General features: G+C 35.8%; 1 long non-coding RNA gene across 2 annotated transcripts in view; it reads left to right on the top strand.

Moving 5' to 3' along the window:
* The window catches only part of LOC141385599 (uncharacterized), a 58,620-nt gene that overhangs the window by 11,655 nt on the left and 25,095 nt on the right, over positions 1-21,870 (top strand). The gene's annotated exons all lie outside the window — the stretch shown is intronic.

Consider the following 21,870-nt stretch of genomic DNA (forward strand, 5'->3'; position numbering starts at 1 on the left):
AATGTATGTGTTGAAAAGTTTCATTTATCCATAAAATGCATTTTTTCATTGTAATATAAAAGTGGCAAGGCCTTTCGTTGGCAATATGAAAGTCAATTGGATAAAACAATCTATGCTAATGCAAATGTATAACTTCAGTTTGCTTTACTTGCAAATCGTGCATTAATACAACAACTATTACTAGTGTACGATTACTAATCAAATCAGACTATGATTGGTACAGCACTTGCAGTGGTTGCCTTTGGAAAAGAGATCCACTGTTTTAAACATTTTCCTTGATAATCAAACAAACAGAAAGTGGAAATTCTTGCTTTAAAAAAAAAAAAGCTCATTTATGGAATTCACTGAAGCACCCTCCTCGACACAGGTGCACGTTGCAGATCTTACAGCCGAACACACTTTCATGTCTCAGGCCTTTGTTTGTGCAGTTCCGACAGCGCCTCGAGCGTTCAGACATGCGCTCCAGGCGGTGCCCGTACTCCAAGGGCGAGTCCGCGTGGCGTTTCCGGGCAGCCCTCTCCATGCCCCTTGCTCCCTGGTAATCGCCAATCAACTGTTGCGCCAGGCGAATACGGAAATGACGCTGTGTAAACTGTTTGCCATTGAAGCCTGCGGGTGGTGACCCTCCGCGGCTCTCACGAAAAACCACATAGGCATTGACGATGCAGAGGTTTACGTAGAACCACAAGAAATACCGCCACCACTTTTTGCATGGCCTCCCGACCTGGTAGCATTCCCTTAGCTGGTCGCACAAGTCCACACCCCTCATGTTCTCCTGGTATAAAAGCAGAGGAAGTGGCCGTGGTAACCCAAGCCCCACTAGTCCACAGTCTCCATCACTAGCATCTACGTCCCGTTTACCCGGGCTAATGCCAACAATGCCTGGTGCAGAGTTTGAGGATAGGCAGCTAACAATTTTAGCATCCCTAGTGACAGTGGCCACAAGGTTGCCATGCTGACACTGATAGAACTCACCTGGTGCCAACTTCCCTACGTTGCGAGGTTTAAGGGCATCGGGGTAACCCTGACGAGATGGGTTTGTGGGGCCACAAGCGTAAAACCCTTGATGTAGTAGATGTTGCAGAAGTGGCACCGACGTGAAGAAACTGTCTATGAAAATGTGATGATGTCTGCCCTCGAGGCCCCTGACCAGAGACGACACCACCTTATGACCCAACGCAGCAGTTGCCAGATCATCACTCGGCTTGCCCACATAAATACGAGTGCGGTGGCAGTAGCCCGAGCGAGAATCACACATCATCCACACCTTCAGCCCCTTCCGAAAAGGCTTCGACGGCATGTACTGCGTTGGTGAAAAGCGCCCCTTTGAGGCGACAGAGCACTCATCGATGGTCAAACAGCGATTAGGCAGGTAGGCGTCCCACATGGTATTCCCAACCATATCCAGCAGAGGGCGTATTTTGTAAAGTCCATCATAGCCCAGCTCCCCCTTGGACGGCTCCGACTCCCGGTCGCACAGATGCAGGTGTTGGTTGAGTTTTTCAAAGCGGCGGGCAGTCATTGTTTTCTTAAAGCCAGCATTCCCTATGAAAATGTCACTGGCCCAGTACATGCCATAATCTGGCAGCTGGTTGATGCCCATGAGGATGTTAAGGCCGACGTACGCCCTCATTTCTCTAATGTCAGTGGGGTGCCAGTGGGCGTCTGATCTACCGCTTCTCCTTTGCCGGTAGAGGGCGTAGTTGTTTGTTTGTTCTACCATGTGTTTAAACAATGAATCTGGGAAGAGCAACCGGAAATAGTCTAAAGTGTCAGCATCATCCCCTAGCGAGTGCTGAGGGCCACTGTCAGCGGTGAAAGGCTCAATTGATATTACCTGGTCAGGCTCTCCCCAGAAATCCGGAGAAGTGCACTCGTCGTCCAAAACATCATACGTGCTGAATAAAGGGTGTTCCTCCTCCTCTAGGTCGGAAAAATCGATGTCCGAGTCGGTAGAAGAGGTTTCAGAGCAGTTATTGGAAGTGGCATAATAGGAGTCCTCCTCGTAGTCCTCGTGCTTGATCCCATTTCCAGTGACTAAAATGATATTGCAGCCGCCTCCCGCGATGTAGCTGGCGGAGTCCGCAGTCTCCTCTCCCTCTGACGCCGCCGCTGCCGCCGCCGCCGCCGCTATGCTCTCCAGCTCAGACTCCCCCTTGTTCTCCTGCAGATCCTCGTCCTCTTCTTCTTCCTCGTCCGACTCGGACTTTCGGAAAGGGATCTCGAACCACTTCACGTCGACGGGGAGATTTACCGGGCAGTCCTCGCCGTCGGAGAGCGCGTTCGTTTCTGTGTCAGTGCTAGTTTCCAAAATAGTAAAAAGCTCTCCTCTTTTTCTTGCCGCCATGTCGGGGTATTGAACTGCCCCTGCATGAGTCCTTTATTTATTTTAGCGGGGTAAATATTCGTCAAAACTAGTCACAAATGCAAAAGCAGCCGAAGCGGTCTCGCGTGTGCGCCCGGGAAACTCATGGCTGTCTAAATCGGGCTGTTTTGAAGGATAGTTTCTCATGGTTTCCGCTCTTGCTTTGGTACGCTTTGTAGCGCAGTGTGGCCGCAGACGTCAGAAGCTGCTCGCATGTCCTGCTTTGTAAGGGCGTTTTGCGACTGCAGCTGGTGGGGTTGCTGCTAGTTCGCTGGGCTGCCAGATGGCCGCTTGCTGTTGTAATGCCCGTTGGCACTTGCCACTGCCTAAGAGCACCGTAGAGACGGCAGATGAAAAGTTCAGGACAATAAACGCACTTACAAAAAGTGGCAAAAGTACCACAGTGATGCGATGTCTGTGTTTTTGGACGTGTGCCATAGTGGTATCACGTCTTCTTGCAAACATATCAGGCTTTTGGCCATGATATGTTGTACAATTCATTTGATACCATGGTATTCTTCAAACTGGTTGTTTGCATAATCAGAAATGTATAGCATCAGTTAGGTTGTATACTAACTGTCAATAGTAAATGCAAATGTGATCAGATATGATCAGCATTATTGCAAAATGTAAATTAAATAAGTCTAATTATGTTAGCCATTATGGCTTGTTGCCTTTGCAAGCGGTGTAAGCTGAAAAACAATAATGCATGTCCAAATGAAGATCTGAATAATCTGTGGAGGCATCGTAAGCATATTCTTCACTGCTTATGATTTTTTTCATTAACAAGTGTTATACCATACAGTTTAATAATTTTCAGAAACATTTGAGAGAACAAATCAATAAATAATAATAATAATAAAAAAACATTATTCATGACTAGCTTTCCTTTGATAAAGCACTATAGTCATTACATATTTATTTCAATATGACTAGAGATATCGTTGTTCTGGATCATTAAATATAATGTGATGATGCCTGGACGTCAGTCTGAACCCAATATCTTTAGAAAGTGTCTTCATACACAAACCACAGCCCTGAGATTGGATGTGCTTTAAGCAGCAAGGCTTAGTTTACAGATACGGCATGTAATACGTATCTTCATGACTGTCTTCATTGATCTCACCCTCTGTCTTAAGGTCAACATTTGTTTTTCATTAAAGCTTGGAATAAAAAAAAAATTAATAAATAAATGAGTAACAATAGAGTGTTTATGATTGTTTCCCTGTGACGGGTTGCAGCTGGAAGGGCATTCGTTTCAAAAAACATGCTGGATTAGCTGGCGGTTCATTCCGCTGTGGCGACCCCAGATTAATAAAGGTACTAAGCTGAAAAGAAAATGAATAAATGAATAAATAAGAATATGTTATTTACTTACTGGATAAAATTAAAACTCTAGTTGCTTATAAAAACTATGAACTTGAAATGACATCAGTTCTTCAGAAATCACTGACTGTAATAAGCTAAAATAATAATACCAGTTTTGAAAATTATAGATATGCATTTCATGGTGAATGTGAAACTGCTTGATGTCTTAATTATACTGAACACCATCCTTCTCTTAAGGTTTGTAATTATCTCTTAAGAGATAATCAAAACTGTAATCAAACCTGAGCAGAATTAGAAGAACACAGATTTTTAAAAAAAATCCTCGTTCCAGTGTTGCAAAGCCCCTGGTTATGGGTCTCTGACAGCTCTTAAAACATATTTCTGTGCAAAAATGCATATCTATGATCCATTGGTTGGATAGAAAGACCGTGACCAATAGAATGGGCGTGGCAGATTGAGAGGGTGTTCTTTTTAGGACAGTTAAATTATATGTGGAACTGTAACCTCTCACAAACCTATTCATTTTATCACCTGTGTTGTTGCCATAAATTATCTGCTACACTGAAAGGGATGGTGGTGGTTTTTGCTTTAAAACAAAAAAGTTTTCAATTGTTAGTAAATATCAGAGATTTGTAGGCATGGGCCGGTATAAGATTCTGATGGTATGATAACCTTGGATAACGATATTTCAGTTTGACGGTATTGTAATTCTTGCTGTAAAATATATTTTTTTCAAATGTCTGGGTAAAACAACAGAACCCATTTTTTCCGCTTTGAACAAAATGTATTTTATTTTAAGAAACATTTAAAATATTTTGGAGCAGTAAACATGTCAGGCAAAATAATTCAAATGAATTATTGACTTCGGCTGTCTTCATTAGTTTCAAAAACTCAGATTTCTTTACAATTTTAAATGGCATCTTTTGGGATCTTTTCTGCTGAAGATGTTGTCCTAAAAAACTTAAAACAAAATGTAAAAAAAAAATAATAATAATACATATATTATAGGAATAGCAGAAAATTTTGGCTGTTTTAAAACCTTGACTTTTCCAAACGGTATACTTTTAAACCGACTATTGTCCCTTGCCCCTAGGCATTGTTACTTTATCACACATTGTATTACAACAACAAAAAATGCAAGTGTTCTCTCTCTCTCTCTCTCTCTCTCTCTCTCTCTCTCTCTCTCTCTCTCTCTCTCTCATTTACACATTTTACATTTTAGGTGCTTTATTGGCATGACAAATAACTGTACATTTGTATTGCCAAAGCAGTGCAGCGTCGCTGCATACAAACAAGACAGTGCAAATAGGGCAGTAGTGCATACAAATATGAATATAAAATATAATACAGAAATAAAAAAATAGAATAAAAAATGAAAATAGATTAATAAAATGAAAATAGGTTATTAAAAATAAAAAGATTAATAATAAAAATAGATTAGTGGTAATATATAAAACAGGATAAAGGTGATGACAATAATATCAGAAGTAAGTCCACAAATAAAGAGTTACAGGATTTGTGTGTTAGAGACAGTGGAGCGGGTCATTGTGGGTTCCTCAGACGGTGGCAAGTGTACACAAACTAAGCTGCTAACACACAGCAGCACACACACATTCCCCCTGTAATATCTCTCTCTCTTTCACACACACACTTGGGCAGACAAATGCACACAACATAGCTTTATTTTTTTATTTGGTCACACTTTATTTAAAGGTATCATTGTGAGAGTGTAACTAAGAACTGATGAATATTATTTACATATTTAAACTAAATGTATTTAATATATTTTTAAGGTTTGGATGATGTTTAGAGTTAGTCACGTGATTTTGCATATTATTCTGTTTTTAATATAGTAAGTATGGTAACATGCACACTGCACATATAAATGTTATTTATTTACTTAGTGTTAGGCATCCTTTTCATTCTTTTTCTCTTGAGGATGATTGTCATCCATCCTTTTCTAAATAATTAAATCCATTTTCTTTAACAATGACAGATATAGGTTTAGTTTTTTATTTTTACATTTCTACATAATTCTAATATATATATATATATATATATATATATATATATATATATATATATATATAWTTTTTTTTTTTTTTGAATTATTAAAATTATTATTTTATTATTATTATTATTATTGTTATTATTATCTATTAGTCTTGAATTATTTTGTACAGTGTTGCTGGTATGTAATATTAATCTTTTCCTATGCCCATAAAGGTAAACAAGAATTCAACAATTAAAATAAGTTTTCAGCAAACTTTTAATTATCTTTTTTTTTGTATTCAGAATTTTAAATTCAAAATATTAAAATTGTGTTTTCTTGTAAAACATAGTTATTGATTAATTGCTATAAAATAATATAAATATTACTTAAATAATTACAGTGTTGTATCCATTCATCCATATGCATCCATTAATAGTTTTGTTCTTGTGAAGCGTCTAAATTCCAAAATCCATAAGCATTTTTCAAAGGACAAATGAAGGTTTGGTTATTTCATAATACCCTGTCCTGGTGACCCTTCATAACTCAAATTGTGCCAACAGATGATCCATCCTGGCAGTGACCTTCACATGGCACCTTTACAATAGCAGCAGATGCATCCTGGTCCTGTAATCTGCGGAGGCCTGTGCTCCGCCTGGGCATAAAACGTGCTGAGACCACGTTCTCTCCACCAGGCAAATGCCCCTTATGTGCAGACACAAACATGCCAGGGAGCATTGGATGGCACAATCTGTGTCCTTCTTATAACCCACTTGTCCGTGAGTTACATATCTCTCCCGATGAGAAATGTGGTGCCTGCAATTTAACCATATGGGGGCAAATGTAGATAAAGTAAAGCAAATGTTTAGAGATTAATCTTCTAATCCACTTGTGAAGATATAGTAAATGACCCACTGAGATTTGGTGTCTTTTTAGATTCATAGCCATTCTCAAGAGAAATGGCTGCTGGCCCTAAAATAGGAATAAACACCCATGAGATAGAGACAGGCTTTGCCAGAGGATCTCTTTACACTTAATTACATCACAGTTCCTTCATTATCTGTTTCATGTTCCAGCTGAGGTCTCTATTCAGCTGAGGACTTCAGCAAACAAGACTAGATTCCCAAACCCAGCTGGACAGGTCTGCATTAAATCTTTATTTTACATTTGTTAAGGTGATTGAGATACTCTGAGGCGAGTTTATAATTTGAACAACATTGCTTACAAGGTATTTCTGAGTCTCTTTGTCTTACATTTATGCCGCATACAACTCAAGGCAGTCTTGAAAAGTTGTAGTTGCCGAAGATGACCACTAGATAGGGCTACAGCGCAAACGAACACTATCCCAAAGAGCTGTCGTCTGTCTACCGGACATTAAGAGAATCTCCTCCTCATTTGCATTTTACATTCTTAACAGTACATTTCATACAACTTGCCAGGTCATACAGTAGGTAGGCAGTAGGTAGGTTGAGAGTGGTATATAGTGAGGTTAGAAACTTAAGAAAAACACAATCTTTCTTTCTGCTCCTAACTCCTATAGGGTAAGGAAAATGGGTTGAGCAGATTGTTTAAGTATTTTGTTTATGTACTTTTGTTGTAAATACATTTTTTCTACCATGTGGTAAAAAGTAGAGCAAGTAGGTCACTGGTTTAAGCCCCGACTGAATCAGTTGTCATTTCTGTGTGGAGTTTACATCTCCCCGTGTTGGCGTGGGTTTCCTTCAGGTGCTCTGATTTCCCCCACAGTCCAAAGATGTGCGCTATAGGTGGATTAAATAAACTAAATTGGCCATAGAGTTTGTCTGAAAATGAGAGTGTATGGGTATTTCCCAGAACTGGGTTGCCACTGGAAGGGCATTTGCTGTGTAAAACGTGCTGGAATAGTTGGTGGTTCATTCCGCTGTGGTGGCCCCTGATAAATAATAGGGGCTAAGCCTGATGAAAATAAATGAATTAAGGAATGAATGGTATAACGTTATTCGGCACAGGCTACTAATAACATTTGTATAACTTTATACAGGCTAGATTTTTTTCCCCTCGATCCTTTTCCTCAAGTCACTATTGAATTAAACTGCTGTTTTCTATAACATAGTTAAATTTTTTTTTGAAAATTAAATATCATTTTATCATTTATTTAACAACAAAACAAACAAAAAAGAAGGACCTGAATAGTTTTGCCAAAAATACTAAGACTGGTCTCCTAGAGTTCGCAGCATATTGAAATTAAGGTTACTGGGATTCCGTTTTAAAACTATTCACATATTTTTTTTTAATTTGCTGTAAATTTCAGTTAAGTTTTAGTTTGTTTCCTTAATGGTTTTGTTAGTTTTGGTTTACTTTGTATTTTGCGAAGACTTCTATTTAGTTTTAATTTAATTGATTTAGTTATTAGTCAGTTTAGTTTGTCAGAGTTAACAGACCTCCTGTCTAGTTTTGCAGTAAAGTTTTTTTATAAGCTTTTGCAAAGCTTATATTAGCTTTTGTGCAAACCTTTTAGTAATAAAAATAAAATAATTGTGTGCACAATCACTAAATCCAAAACAATACAAATGCAACCTAAATTAATTTATTAATGTGGAAAAATTAAAGAAAACATTTCCTCATGTTAAACATTATATACTGTACAGCTAAACATGCTTTTTGGCACATGAAGAAACGCTAGAACAAATATGTTATGTTTTTATATAAAATATGTTTTGTATATAACCATGCTCTTTGCTTATTATAATAATGATCATAATAACCAATAATTCCTTACATTTATATAGCGCTTTTTACTGGACACTCAAAGTGCTTTACACATTTTGGGGGGAATCTCCTCATGCACCACCAGTGTGCAGTATCCACCTGGATGACGCAGCGGCAGCAATATTGTGCCAGACCGCACACCACACACCAGCTGATTGATGGAGAGGAGACCAATGTAGCCAATTATTATATGGGGATGGTTAGGAGGCCATGATGAACAGAGGCCATTGGCCAGTGGGCAAATTTGGCCAGGTTGCTGTGGTTAATCCCCTACTCTTTTTCTTTTTCAACATCCTGGGATTTTTTTAATGACCACAGAGAGTCAGGACCTCGGTTTAACGTCTTATCCGAAAGATGGCACTCAATGAAAAGCATAGACTCCCCTTCATTATATTGGGGCGTTCGGACCCAAAGAGACCGCAGGTTGAGCGACCCCTGCTGGCCTCACTAACACCACTTCCAGCGGCAACCTAGCTTTCCCATGTGGTCTTCAATCCACATACTGACTGGACACCCTGCTTAGCTTCAGTGGATGACCATGTGAGAGTTGCAGAGAGCTAGCTGCTGGCATGTGTTTGTCTGGTAAATGAATTCAAAATATTCTTATGAATTCTGAAAACAATTACATTTTTTGGTATTTATTATTTTATTTCAGTTTTTGTGATGTAGACTAGTTTTCTTTAATTTTAGCTTTTAGATTATTGTGAACATTTCATTTTATTTTAATTAAAAAAATTAACTTGAAGAATAGTTTTCATTTTTGTTTACTAACTCCAGAACTGGAATCAGCCGAGTTAGCACATTGTCTACTCAAAGAAAAAAATTATTTATTGTTTATTGTTTTATTTTCATTTTTTTGTGATCAAAATGAAATGTATAGAGAGGTGGATTTGATTAACACAGACTGTTTTTAATCTCTGTTCACACTAATTCTGATTCACTGTGCGTCATAATGGAAAACTCAGCAGACGTGTGTGAATAAGTTAACCTCAGTCTTATCTTGTCACTATCAGCTGTAGGAGCCTTTTGATTGAATCCAGATTTCATCATGATTAATTCACACTATTATGCATCTAAGAATGCAGACAGTGAGTAAGAAGGGTAGACTGGCTACGTTTTATGGGAAATTAGCTCTTATTGTTGTTCTTGTTGATTGAAGTGCAAAGTGATGTCAAATTCTGTGTTTCATGGAGTGCTGGAAATCAGACGTCACAAGTCTTTTATTTTCAATTTAATGGCAAAGCTGGAACCGGGCAGCAATAAACACAATCAATCCTGTGTCTGTCTAATGCATGTCAACCATTCGTCATTTTAAAGGGCTTGAGAAATCTTGACAAGTCGTGTCAATATATAAGAGAAAGGCTTTATGGTGTTTTGAAACAACTACACCACAGATGTTCTAGGTTTATTTTCACTACATGAGACTTTTATTCCTTGTATTACCACAGTTTGCGTATGAAATGCATTACCGTAATTAAATCTGCTTGTTTGTTTATGACTTTGCTCAAACTAATTTAAAGCCATGTTGTCTTTTAATATATTATGTCTGTTATGATTGATGAAATGTCATGGGCAATTCTCTGACACAACAGACTCGTTGTTGTAATTACTAGAAATACTCTCCTGGTGCTTAAGAAGAAATAGTCATAAATACTTCTAAATAAAAAAATGAATACAGTTTATGAATGAAACAGAAGCAGAGTGGTATACCATACGGCACATCAGTTTAACAAAACAATGCATTTGCTCATGTCTAAATGTATGGAAATAACAGTATGCTAGGGCCTTGTGGCTTTTGCCGAATTATTTAACAATAATAACCTTGTGGTACCATCGCAGAGAGGCTAAGTCACTTTGCAAAATTCATTTTATTCAGTGTTTCTCGCTGGTGGAATGATCTTTCAATTCCCACTCGGACTGGGGGTAAGCTGTCCTTCAAATGACAACTAAAAACATGTCTTGCAAGAACACCTGAACCCTGTTGAATAATAGCAAATTCACCTATAGGGGAGAGCGGGGCAAAAAGTAATGCTTTTTGGTTTTGGCCACATAATGAACAAAGTAATGGGGTTAGACAAACCATATCTTTTAACCATCATCACACAAGCCTCTACTACAAATCATCACTGAAAGTATGATCGCCGGACTTATGATTTCTGTGTAGTATTGCTAAAAGTGCCAGTAGTAAAAATGTTACAATTTACCCCACCTGTGGGGCAAGTTGTAACAGACAGAGGGTTTGTTGTAATGTGCTTATAAAGTCAGATTTTACACAATTATTATTATTTTTTTATATACATTTGCAATCAGAATGATTAAACTCTCTGAATTATTAGCTTCCTTTTTATCCCCCCCATGTTTTTTCAACACATTTCAAAACAATAGTTTTAATAACTCATTTCTTATAACTGATTATTTTATCTTTGTCATGTTGACAGTAAATAATATTTTACTACTTATTTTTCAAGACACTTCTATACAGCTCAAAGTGACATTTAAAGACTTATTTGGGTTAATAAGGTGAACTAGGCAGGTTAGGGTCATTAGGCAAGTTGTATAATGATGGTTTGTTCTGTAGATTATCGGAAAAAAAATAGCTTAAAGGGGCTAATAATTTTGTCCCAAAAATGTTTTTTAAAAAATTAATAACTGCCCTCATTGTAGCCAAAATAAAAGAAATAAGACTTTGTCCATAAAAAAAATATTATCAGACATACAGTGAAAATTTCATTTGGGAAATATTTAAAAGACAAATAAAATCAAAAGGGGGCTAATAATTCTGACTTCAACTGTATATATATATATATATATATATATATATATATATATATATATATATATATATATATATATATATATATATATATAGAGTCACTGTGTGGTTTTATATCTAACCTAGAACACGGTAATCACAACAATATAAGATTTTACGTACATACCTTCACAGATTGTTTTAAAATAAGAAAATATAGAGCATATAATAAAAATACTTTTATGCTGCAAAAATGGTTTCTCCTGTGTTTTTCCTGCAAATTTCAGTAAACTTTTTCAATAACTGTCAGAAAGATGTCTGGAGAAAATTTAAGAAGCAAGCTATGGTTAACCCCGAGCAAATGCATTAAAACTCTGTGTTACATTTTACCCTATGTTACTTTGTGCCCTGTGCTCCCCTAAGAATTATGTTCTCTCTTTTTCCTTTCCTTTTTCTCAAAAAATAAAAAATTTAAAAATCCTACTCTAGCTCTAAATTCTCTCAGTCCAAATAAGGATAACACTTCATGTTGATGGTCCATTTGAGTATTTCATTCTGCTTATCTGTTTGTACTGCTCCTTCAACAGACATTTAACTGACTCTAAGAAACTTTGCCAATCATAACCCCAACCTAACAGTCTACTTAATTCTACTGTACATCATTAGATGTATCCTTATTTTGGCATTGATTTGTAATGTTAAGTTAAAATGCAGTTTAATAATTGCTTATCAACGCAAATTTGTTTGTTTAATACAGAATAAATTTGTCAGAGATCAGCAGGTTTTTAAAGAACCTTTTTTTTTTAGCACTACACATATTTGTTTGGACGTGCCACTTTTATTTCCATAGTGTTTTATGCAATACAGATGGTATCATTTTAATTATGTTTATTAGGAAGCCATTGCAGTGTTGACAGAAAGAAGTTTTTCTTTTTTGATTATATACACTTCCGTTTGTACTGTTCGCATTCAATGTCAAATGGTATTTTATGGTGGAACAATTAAATTTATTGGTTTTGCTTCAAAAAATGTAATGAGTACTTTTGGATTTAATATTTGCTTTATATTTATACAAATCTAAATTATTAAATATAATAAATAGTATTTTATGTTGAGTACATGAAAGCAAATCAGTTTTACAGAAAATCTCCATTGGCCCTTACAGTCAGGGACTGTTCCCATCTTTTTTTAAATGTATTTATTTATTTTTTATTTTTTTTTTACACATTTTAGGATAGGACATACAATACTGGATAAATCAACAAACAAACAAACAAACAAACAAACAAACAAACAAACAAAAAATAAATAAATAAATAAATAGATAAACAGATGATTAAATTAATGGATGGATGGATGGATGGATGGGTGGGTGGGTGGGTGGGTGGACGGACGGACGGACGGACGGACGGACGGACGGACGGACGGACGGACGGACGGACGGACGGACAGACAGACAGACAGACAGACAGACAGACAGACAGACAGACAGATAGATAGATAGATATATAGATAGATAGATAGATTTTTTCATTCCATATAGAAAACAGTATGTGTGTAACATTTGTTTTTTTAAATAAAAAGTCTTAAAATGTAAACAACATAAAAAAACATTCCATAATATAAATAAGTTGTCATTTAATAAGAATATGTCAATAATTCAATTTTGAAAAAATGTCAGATAGAACCTTATAATTTTAAAATGACGAAATTTTTTTTCACTCAAATTAGTTGGATTTTTTTTCTAATAAATAATAAATAAATTCCTTGATGTGCTTAGATGTGTGTATCCTTAATGTGCGCATTAGTCATGTAATCATTTACTCATCCTCAAGTGGTTCTACAATTATATTTCATAAGACATTAGGAGTAAAAATACTTTGGTCAATGGCTGTTTTTTCCCAACATTCTTCAGTGTACTTTCCTTTTGTGTTCAACAGAATAAAGATACTCAAACTGGTTTGGAACAATGGAGAATAAGTAAATGTAAAAAAAAGAATTTTTGTGGGGTGAATTATCCCTTTAAGCAGGACAAATAGCTGCTTCCTCTGCATGTAGTTTACATTTATTGTCAATGTTATTATTATCAGTTTGCTTTTTACAGTTTTTTTACAATCATTTTGCCAAAAATTTCAGAAACCTGATGTCAATTTTCAAAACACTAAACACAAAACTCTTTCAGTGTTCAAAACTCTGCATGTTGTGTTCATTTCTTTAGATAATCTTTGCATTTGGGATCACTGGTTCACATAATCATTTTTATTGTACAAATACTACAGGAACACAACTTTAGATCACACACACACACACACACACACACACACACACACACACACACACACACACACACACACACACACACACGCACGCACGCACGCACACACACACACACACACAAAATACACAATATACGAGGGCTAATAATTCAGAGGGGGCTAATAATTCTGGGGGGTTAAAAATTCTGGCTTCAACTGTAAATATAAATATAGAGTTTGTTTCCATCAGTCTGGTCTTTTGGATTTGGCCACAGATTCTCCTCTACATGACAGTGGTGTTTTCATTCTTAGAGAATCATGGAAAGAACCCTCAGTTAATGCGAATCCAGGTCTGACATTGGTCTGATTTGACTTTCTTGCATACAGTAATGTCAAATATGAAAACATTGTCTGTAAAAGGGGTTACATGGAACAAATGAACCACATATGTACATGAAATAAGGATGAAATCTATAGATAATGTATTGCAGTCAGGTCATCTTCTGTGGGTAACTGATGTAATTTTACCTATCCTGAAACTTCAGAATAGGTAAATAGGTAGATTCATCATCTAATTATCTAATATTGTACAGCAGTTTTCATGCATTAAGAGTATAGCAACAGATCATTTTAATTTTAAGCGCTTGTTTCTGTTGATAGTTACATGATGTTAATTAAATGAATACTCGAGTTATTTCAAATGTATTGAGCAGCATTTTGAATTGGGATCAATTTGATGTTCAATATTATATAGACCTTTTTCTTCTTCATGGAGGGTGCCATAGCTATCAGCGTCTTCCGACAGAATAAGAACTTCCGTTTACAGCAGTCACAACTGGTAATTTGCGCTACAAAAATGGGTTTCAATAGCGTTTTGAGTGGATTACAGAGTGTTTTTGTGAAACACAACTTTGAATAGTGTGTGTTAAAGCCGTTAATCTGTCGGATTTGGTTCATGTGGAAGAGAAAAACGTTCTCCTAGTTCGTGTCCGCCACCAGAACTACAGTGTGTGTATTCCCGACCTGTCAGCTGTTAGTTCAGCGGCTCTTCAACACACGCACACACACACAATACTTTACTGCATTATAGTGCAAACCAGATTACTGGCATGAAACTTAACAGGTATGTAAGTCATGCAATTTACAAAAATGACCAATAAAAGTCTGTTACTGATACTCTGCTGACTGATTTGCTGTTGATTCTAATCGCGAAGTGTTTATGTTTAATTTAGTTTGTCATATTTACCACGGTTTGTGTTTTTCTGTCATTTCAAAATGTCACTTTATTTTCACTTTGCCAGTTATTAAATCAGTGTGTCAGTGGGACAGTACAGTAGCCTGTGTGTGTGTTTGTGTGTGTGTGTGTGTCAAACATTTTGGTAAATTACATGTGTTTGGGCAGGTTATGTATTTGAAAGAAAGTGAAACTGTTGACTTTAACAACGACGAGGCTTCATTTAAACTGCACAAGATGCCGTCTGACAATGAGGAGAAAATGCCTCACAGCAGCTGTTTTCCATCCTATTAGATCACATTATTTTAAATGATCAGTCCAAGAGGTGGTGCTGATGGACAACATTATTAGTTCAAAGATGATAAAAGCATGTAAAATAGATTAAAACTATAATTTCAAAGCTGTCCAAATGTGACTGTTTACACGCATCAGCTGCCGACCGGTAGTTTTTAGCACTTTCCTTGCGCATACACGCAAAGCATAATGGGTAATTTTGCGTTCTAAGAAAAAAGGTCTATTGAAAAGGTGATTTTAGTTCAATGAACAAAATTTCTTTGACTTGTGTGTATTATATATAAGCATTTGAAAAAAAAGAGTTAAGAGTTTTGCAAAAATGTGCAATTTTGGCAAAGGTTGTGAATTTTGTGTCACCACAAATTGAAACCAGGCTTCTGAAATTTGTGGCACAACTATTGTAAAAACTGTATTATCAAAATGTCCCTTTAGTTTCCCAGGAAGTGATTGTCATTTTTTTTTTAATGCAATGGAATGTAAACAGTACTTTAGGCATAATTGTTTTATTTGATATCCTAATTCTGAGCATAAAGCTAGTGCACAAAGCACTCATGTGAACTAATTTGAGAGCTAAAGTTTCTCAAAGAGAAACATTAACATTAGGCAAACCACAAACTGGTGATGTGTAATTATGAAGCTTGTTTGTCTTTGTCTCGGCTTTCTTTTAAATGCAATATGTTTCTGATTATGCAGCATTAGCAACAAAAGTTGCATAATAAACCTTTTTCAATTAAATATCAGTATCAAAGTTAAAAAGGTTTCGAAATCAAAGGCTTGCTGTGTTTGATAATCTTTGCACGACTCAGTTGTTACACATAAATATGCTTCAGCGTACGCACTTATGCCTTTAGAGTTGATACAAATATTTGGTAGTAAAAACCGCTTTGTTTGTTTCTGCTGTACGCAATTACCCACTAAAAAGACTGAGAGGGTGTGGGTCAGTAAGTGCAATCATCAATACACTAACATTATTCTGCCATACAAAGGCAAAGTGCAGTAACTACACATTTGGTCAAAATTGAGATTAAACCTAAAATAAGCTTTGTGACATCTGTTCACATCTGTGAAAAAGAAAGTAGTGAAAATTGAACTACAAAGCACTAATGTAAATTTTTAAAGGCATTTTGTTGAGTTTCAGTGCTTGGATAGATTCTGCACTTTGCCTTTGTAGGGCAGTATTGCACAATGCAGATGTTTAGAATCTGCAGTGTCTGTTGACTGGGCTTGTCTTCTATCATTTTGACTTTTCTCATCTTCTGCTTAGTCTTTTCCCACAAGGAAAGTGCACAACAAATCTGCCGTCTGTTGAGTAATTACCCCCCTCTGGTTCAGAAGGAAATGAGGAAACTCAAACATGTGTCTTTGGTTACAAAATGAGTTTTGTGAAAATTACTTTTTGTGTAAAAGTCTATAGTCTTGATTGCTATTAATAAATTCACAGGTTAAAATTCAATTGACTGTCTTCATATTTCACAACTCACTGTTTTTATTATTATTTGAAATTCTGAGAAAAAAAACTTCCAACAGCAACCTAGTATTCCCATGTGGTCTCCAATCCAGGTACTGACCAGGCTCAGCCCTGCTTAGCTTCAGTGAGTATCCACTTTGGCTATGGCAAAACATATTATATGTGTTAAAATGATCAATTTTTCATTCATACCAAAATCATTAGAATATTTATAAAGATAAACTTCAATAAAGATATTTTGTACATTTTGAAGTAATATGCTTTGCTAAGAACTTTTGGAAATTTTGGAAACATTTGAATTTTCTCAGGGCGGTGCTGTAGTGCAGTAGGTAGTGCTATCGCCTCACAGCAAGAAGGTTGCTGGTTTGAGCCTTGGCTGGGTCAGTTATTGTTTCTGTGTGAAGTTTGCATGTTCTCCATGCGTTCGTGTGGGTTTCCTCCAGGTGCTCTGGTTTCCCCCACAGTCCAAAGACAAGCAGTACAGGTGTGTAACGAAGGGTCTGACACAGAGGGATCCATTTGCAGTATATTTATTAAACACAGTTTAATAAAGAGCACACAGATGGCACTAGTGTGCAAATTCACATAAAACACAGTTGTATAGGGCCGATAGGCTGGCGGCAGGCAAACACAGGGTGATATAGCAGGCATGGGTCAGAGGCAGGTAGCTAGGATCAATGTCGGTATTCAGGCTGGGTTCAAGACAGGCGGCAGGCAAGGCAAGGTCGATATACAGTCCGGGTTAGCAACGGGGAAAGCTGGCAAGGAGTAGAAATGCTCAGTAGTGTTTGCAGAGGCAGAACAAGACTTCGCACTGAGGTGTGTGTTTGGGCTGCTTATATGTGTGCGTGTGGTGATCAAGGTATACATGCGTATACATGTTATTATAGAAACATGGCGTCTGTCAATCAATTCGGTGGGCAGGGAAAACCAAACTCCTACGTCACGTTGCAGTGGGTCTCAAAATCACTGGGGTTTGAATCTTATTTTAACATCAGGAAATTTTAAAAAGAGATTTGTTGGGTTAATATCACTCCAATATGACAGTGAACACACTGCACATATACAGTTCTGTCCAAACAGCTTACAAAAGTTGATTCATTCCAATTTATACAATTAATTTGTTCCAACACAAATTAACTTAACAATTTGAAGAGGATTAAACATAAAAAAATCTCAAGAATTGTGTTTTTTAGTTCATTTTAAATAAGTAGTTTGACATTTTTAGTGTATTTAAGAATTACTAATTTTACTTTATTTTATATGTAGACATTTGTTTTATTTATGTTTAATGAATAAAACCCAGTGCTTGAGTTTATAAATCCACAATCAGTTATGTTCTTCCTTGGAGCTGATTTAACATTTTATTAAAGTAGAAAAAAAAAAAAAAGAATCACAATGAAATGATTCACAATGAAAAAATCTTTTAGCTTGTTGTATTATTGCTCCAAGCAGACCAGATTTCTCTATCATGATGAGAGCCAAGGTTTACAAACATTTTACAACCCAAAGTTGTGAATTAGTGTTTCTACTACTGGCTTCCTGCAAAATAAACAAGTCCGCTTTGTTTGTTGACTTTAATGCAGACTGCCAGTTGGAGTTGTTTTCAAAGTCAGAGAGTCGGAATCAAATGAAATTCCTTTGATTTCACACCTTGCTTTATTAGTTTATAAGGCTTTATTAATTACATAAATGTCACTAAATTTAGATAAATGTGTTGTTGCAAATGTTTTGTTCTGGATAGTGTTAGATCCAATTCAAAGTTAAAGAAAAATCTTAAAACATAAATAAGTTAGCTTTGTTTGGTTATACTTTATTTTGATGATCCCGTTTAGACATTCTGTTGACGCAAAGTAATTTAGAACATGTCAAATAGCAGTCATTAGTGTACTAGTATACTGTTAGTGTTAGCAGAATGAATGTATGTAAACATTAGCAGAATGTATGATTGGGGATGGTCAAAATAAGTGTTAACTATTATCCCCTTTAAACTATTCATTCTATAAATGATCTAGAAAGTTAAATGGTGTAGAAAAAGGCTCTCTTACTTGTGATTTCAGGCTGGTTTTAGCTCAAATTTAGCTCAATTTAGGAAAAGCATACATCAGTTGGTTATGCAGACTTTTCGCCATATTTTCCGACAAGATCCACACATGCGGCCATCATCCGGCGCAAAATGGCTGCCGTCGCGTCATCCAAGTGGATGCTGCACACTACTGGTGGCTGAGGAGATCCCCCCCCCCCCCCCCCCCCCATTGTGTAAAGTGCTTTGAGTGCCTAGAAAAGCGCTATATAAATGTAAGGAATTATTATTATTAATTATTATCAGTAAAGGACTGTTCGCACACGCACACACACACACACACACACACACACACACACACACACACACACACACACACATATGCGGTAAAATGTGGAAGTTATTTCTTTTCATTTGGCGTGTGTTTTTAAATTCCATAACAGTCTCACCAGTCCTTACTCCTTATTTACGTCTAATAACCCAGTTTGTCATGGGAGCATAAATGAAATGTTCATGAGTTAAAGTGAAACTGCCGAACTGCATTTAAAGTCACCCAAAATGACAGGAAACTCTTACATGAAAGCACTTCCCGTAAACACCTTAATTATATTATTGTCTACTAAGGCAAATAACTAGATTACAGATGTCCATGTAAATGTAGTCAGTCGTGTCTTTGAAGTAAGTGAAAGGTGCAGAAGGACATCCTGCTGATTTGATTGGGCACTTTTTTGTCAGACGGCTCACCAGCCAGCTAAAATATCAAGGTGAAAGTCATCATAGTGTGCGTAGAATAGACCCAGCTCCCAACTCAACTTTGAGAATGGATTAACGCCGAAATTTTTTAGCGCACGATAAGAGTCTCTCGTTAAAACAGTGTGTTAACACCGATAACCTTCCACCACTAAACTAAATACTTGTAAACTACATATTTATTAGGTGAGATTTTGCTGAGAATAGTTTTTGTTTACACTTTTAAAAAAAAAAAAACTTTTAATTCTCGCTATGAATTAACATGACGTAAAGTCCTATTTTGCTGCTTATTAATATATTTTTTAAGTAGTAGTTCTTTTTATGTATTATTATGATTGTAGAATGCAGAATATGTACTTTATAAGTACAAAGAATCAGCCAATATCTTCATAGTCTGGTAATAAGCTACTAGTTTATAGTGATAATTGCTACTTAAATTTAAGTGTTAGATTTTTATTTATAATCTTTAGAAAACTGTGATAAAAAGATGTTATAATATTGTAAGGGAGCACATAAAACCTTGGGTAACACTTTATTTTAAGTCACAATCTACATTATGAGCAAACTAATACAATTAGCTCATTAAACTACCAATTAAATGCTAATTAATAGTAAAGTAGAAGATTGGGTAACATTAGGGTTGTAGAATAAAATCATACTTTAGTGTAACTGGCTTATTACCTGCATATAACTGTTTATAAGCAAATAATAGTTTGTGTTTATAAGCAAATAATAGTTTGTGTTGTGTCTAAAAAATGTCTTTCAGTTGAGATAACACTATTTTAGGAGGTCCAGTAATTACACATATTTATTCATACAACATATACAGTTATATGCCATAACGTTAAACCTAACCCAAATTCTTGCCTTAACCATATAGTTAACTGATATTATTTAAATGTTACACTGTTACAAGGGTGCCTTAAAACAAAGTATAACCAGAATTAGCCTTGTTTTAGAGCTGATGTCAGATCAAATTACAGTGAGTAATGTGGAATGAGATAAAAAAAAAAAAAAAAAAAAACACGATCAGAGGATGATGCAAACCATTTTTGGTTCCAAAAAGAACCTTTTTATTATTGGTTCATTTATTTGTGTAAAGAACAATTGGGCCTGTCACAATAATAAACGTGTATAGAAATTGACTTATCGCATGAAACATGGACATGGCCTTGACAAATGACAAATTATTCTGTATAAAAATTTTTTTGCAAAAAAAAAAAAAAAACTCTTGTTGTGGTGTAAGTGAGCTCGGGGAACTCTTTTAGAAACAATTCACTTGGACAGCTGTACATTTTTAAATTTTCCTGAAAACTACTGACAATTTGGAAAATAATTTTCAAAAAAGCTCTGTTAAAAGTATAACGTTAGTTTTAAAGGGGCCTATTATGTCACTTTTTACAATATGTAAAATAAGTCTCTGATGTCCGTAGAGTTTGTATAAGAAGTTTCAGATCAAAATACCTCAAAAATAATGTTTTATAACTCATTAAAACTGTCCCTTTGAAGCTTGAATCCAAGTTGTCTCATTTTGGTGACTCTCACTTTAAATTTGAATGAGACTGCTCTTTCAAAAGAGGGTGGAGCTATTAATGCCTATGTGCCAGCATAGCTGCAGATTCAAAACTCTAACGGTGGATGGCTGCTTCTCATTTAGGGCTGTCTATAATTGAGGCAGAGATTGTCAATAATGGCCGGGGCTTTCTCCTCTTATGACATGTGAAAAAGGGAGAAAATCAATCAAAGTGTTTCTACAGATTGTTTAAGTAGGTTTGCCAACAACATTTATGTGTGTGGCATGACCTCAGACCCTGACCTCTGAACCTTGCTCTCATAGGATATTAGAGCAGAATGTTTACATATGTCTAGCAGGGCTCACTTTCCGCTGGGATGGCAGAAGACACATGTGAAGACCACACTATTGATTTGATAGAGATGAGCTGGGTCATGGTGGGCTTGTCCTTGGTTTGTTATGCTTGTCATGATCTTGGTGACCATTGGATGCCAAGGCAAGTGTGCCATATGTGTGCTTTATGATGTGGCATATTTGTGACTCTTGACTAAAAAAACATTCATGATACACAAGTTTGCCAATCTTGTCAATCTTTCATGCCAAAAATCAATCATTTGAGTATTAAATAAAGATCATGTTCCATAAAGATATTTAAATGTATCAAAATTAAATATTTGATTGGCATCAAGTTTCAAAAGTATCGCTTCACTAAGGCACACTGTAAAAAATCAATGACTTTTTGAGTTGGTAAGATATAATACATTTACTGTCATACTATTTTAATTCTAATATTAAGTGTCAAGTATAACTAGAATTTATTTTTTACACATTTACTTCATGTAAGATATGAACTGAGTGGAAAGAATGGCATATTAATATTGATTTGCTTGTAATATTGAAATGCAATAAATCTAGTAAAATTAAGTAAATGTTAATTTTGAAAATATTGACAAAAACTATTATATAAAATTGCATAAAAACTATTAACTTCACTGTGAAAAAATGCAGAGCTCCACACAATTCCTTAATGTTGTCCCAACACATCGTGATTAAGTTAAGTGTATTGAACATTAAGTTGTCCCAAAAACAGTTAAGAATTGTATTGTTTAAACTCATTTGAGTGTTGGTTAGCATATGCATACATATTAA

The sequence above is a fragment of the Danio rerio genome, chromosome 5 (assembly GCF_049306965.1).
Source record: "Danio rerio strain Tuebingen ecotype United States chromosome 5, GRCz12tu, whole genome shotgun sequence".
Lineage (NCBI taxonomy): Eukaryota > Metazoa > Chordata > Actinopteri > Cypriniformes > Danionidae > Danio > Danio rerio.